This window comes from Arachis ipaensis, chromosome B5 (genome assembly GCF_059453495.1).
Source record: "Arachis ipaensis isolate K30076 ecotype BB chromosome B5, ASM5945349v1, whole genome shotgun sequence".
Lineage (NCBI taxonomy): Eukaryota > Viridiplantae > Streptophyta > Magnoliopsida > Fabales > Fabaceae > Arachis > Arachis ipaensis.
This window is the reverse complement of record NC_142440.1, coordinates 102,014,984-102,017,973: the sequence shown is the minus strand read 5'-3', so window position 1 is coordinate 102,017,973 and position 2,990 is coordinate 102,014,984.

Below are 2,990 nucleotides of genomic sequence, written 5' to 3'. Positions count from 1 at the left end.
TCCAAAAACAAGCTTCATACATACAACATAACCATACAATACAACTAAAGCTCATACTATACCAAACTACAAGGATAAAGAGGTTCCTTACCTTATCCAACGAGATTAGGGGTAAAATCCATCAATTACTCGCTACTAGAGATCACCTAAATAACCAAAACCACAAAAACTACTCAAAACCATAACCTCAAAAATGCAGAAATTTAGGGCACGAAACTGGGAAGTGAGACGCATATTCTTACCATATTTCTTTAGATATAAACGTAGAGCTCGACAAGAGCTTCGTGTGGCCACAAACGGCTCGTCAATCGGAGATCCGGATCAAAAGTTATGGCCTCCGGAAGGTGGAGGTGAAAAGTGCACTCTCTTCCTCCTCTCCTCTCTTCAAAACCGCGGCTCTCTCATCAAAATGGGGGGGGGGGGGAAATGGGCTGAAATGCTCATTAAATGAGCTTATATATGTTGGACCTTGGACCCGATTTGGGCCCGGTCTAACCCGTTATCGTTTTTGGTTCGTTTGGCCCACCTTGGGCCAAAACCTTTAAGATTAGTGTCCGGTTCTCGATTATAAATCATTTTTATCTTCTCAAAATAATAAATCAATTTTCAAAATCTTATTTTCCCAAAATAAGCAATACTGGATATTACAGAGCTGGTAATGCCGGCTTAATCGCCAGTACGTATTTTGACAGAAACTTTTAGAAAGAAATAAATTTCCAACTCAGAAAAATTCACTGAAACTAAATTTCTCATTTATATTTTCAAATTAAAACTTTTAAATTTTGAATCTATTCCGGGCACTAAAATTATTTTATTAAAATGGTTTTACATGAAAATGCGGGTCCTTACAATTTTCATAAAAAAAAAAGATGATGACCCTCTACGGCTTGAATTTTGAAGAAAAAGTTTTTAAAATCATGAAAAGACTCATCGAAGATAGAGAAAACTTTCCGACCTTCAATGGCCTGGAAAGACACCCACTGCTGCTTGTTATTTTGACCACTAAAAGGCTTGGTCAGATAAAAAAGATAGAAAAAGATTTTTGTGGAAGTCGAAAAGTCCAGCTCTCGGCTGACAAGTTGGTAAGTTTTCATAAAACCCCAAGAATTAGGGTGGAGTTGAGTAGGAGCAACTCGGCAATGGTTCAGAACCTCTATCTCAAAATTAGAAAAAGGCAGAAAAATCTCCCAGACGGGTAAAAAAACACTTATACATAAAAAAGAAATGAGGGCCAGCATTGGTAACCTTCCCAAAACAAACCCAATGTTCTGGACCCGGGGCAATCAACTCATACATGGGCTCATCATCATCAGAGCCACAGATCCTTTGGTGGGTGTGAAGGTCGGTGATGAAGTCTGTATCTACTAAGGGTTCCTCCCCAAGAATAGTAACGTCTACCCACTCAGAAATGTGAGAAGTCATCCTTTCCAGTAAAAGAAATATGAGAAAAGGTGACAAAACCTACAGAGAAAAACAGAAAGGGATCAAAAACAAGGCCTCTAAAAGAACAAAGCAGTCCCTCAATGAAACAGTCGCTAGACCTACAGACAGACACACTATGAACACAACAGTGGCGGAGTACTCCAAAAAAAGGAAGAACAGAGGGATTTTTTCTTTGAAAGAAACAGAGAGTACGCGCAGGAAGTTTTAGAAGGCGAAAGAAAACAAAGAAAAGAGAGAGAAAAGTATTTATAAACATGTTAGGGGCAACTTGGTAAAAAGCGACGCAATCATTAAAGAAATGCGCCGTTACCAATGTAACTGCTCCCACGTGTAAATGCAAAACCTGTAACAGACGTGACGTTTGATTAGACGCGACTATTGAGAAATTTAAATCACATCGGTTTCAAAAATCACGTCGGTTTAAAAGATCACATCGGCTACAAGCCCATGTTTAAATACTCGAATCCAACTCATAAGTGAAAGAGATCGGACTCGAGTAGGGGCACTGTTCATACCCTGGCCCAACACTAGGGCCCAGGTCCAAATAAACCAAAAAGGCCCAATCCAAAGATTGGCCTTTGCTATCCACTGACCTCCTTATGAGAGGTCGGATTGAATACAGACTCCACACCAAAGTAGTCGGGATCGAATGATAGCTGGCAGATAACACTTATTCAAATAAGTAACTACCCCTAAAATCTCTCAACCCACTTCCAGGAGCCATATCCCAACTTTCCTAAGATAAAGGGACGGTTACCCACCTTAAAAGGTAGAACTATTCCAACGGTGGTTATTGGTTCACCACTATAAATACACTAACACCCCTCAGGTATCTCTAAGTTCCAACACTCTCTAAACCTGTTTACCCCTCAGGTATCGGAGTGTTTTTGTAGGTACTGATAAACCACTATTTTATGGTTTATCTTGTGCTCAATTGAGTGGTTTTTATCAATTCTTTACACACTTATTCATATAATTTGCATGGTTTTACAATTCCTTCCTGATTTTGTGATATAGTTGAAAACATGTTTCCTAGGCCTTTAAACTGTCAATTTTAATTACCCTTCATTACCATTCGATGCTGTGATCTGTGTGTTAAGTTTTTTTAGCCTTTATAGGGCAGGGATCGCTTAGAAGATGGAAACAAAATGTGCAAAAGTGGAAGGAACGTGAGAAAATAAAGTTTTGAGAAGCTGGCAGTGACGCGCACGCATGGGCGACATGCACGCGTGCCTAGCGCAGAAGACGAGCGACGCGTACACGTGACCGATGCGTATGCGTAACAGGGAATTTTGCCAAACAACGCGCACACGTGACCTATGCGTACACGTGACATGCGCCACGTGCAGAAAGTTGCAGAAAGCGCTGGGGGCGATTTCTGGGCTCCTTTTGGCCCAGTTCCAAGCCCGAAAAAAATAGAATAGAGGCTGCAGAATGGGAGAATCACAGATCATTCATTCATTCATCAATTCACACACAAAATTTAGATTTTAGATGTAGATTCTAGAGAGAGAGGCTCCTCTCTCTAGGTTTTAGGATTTAGGATT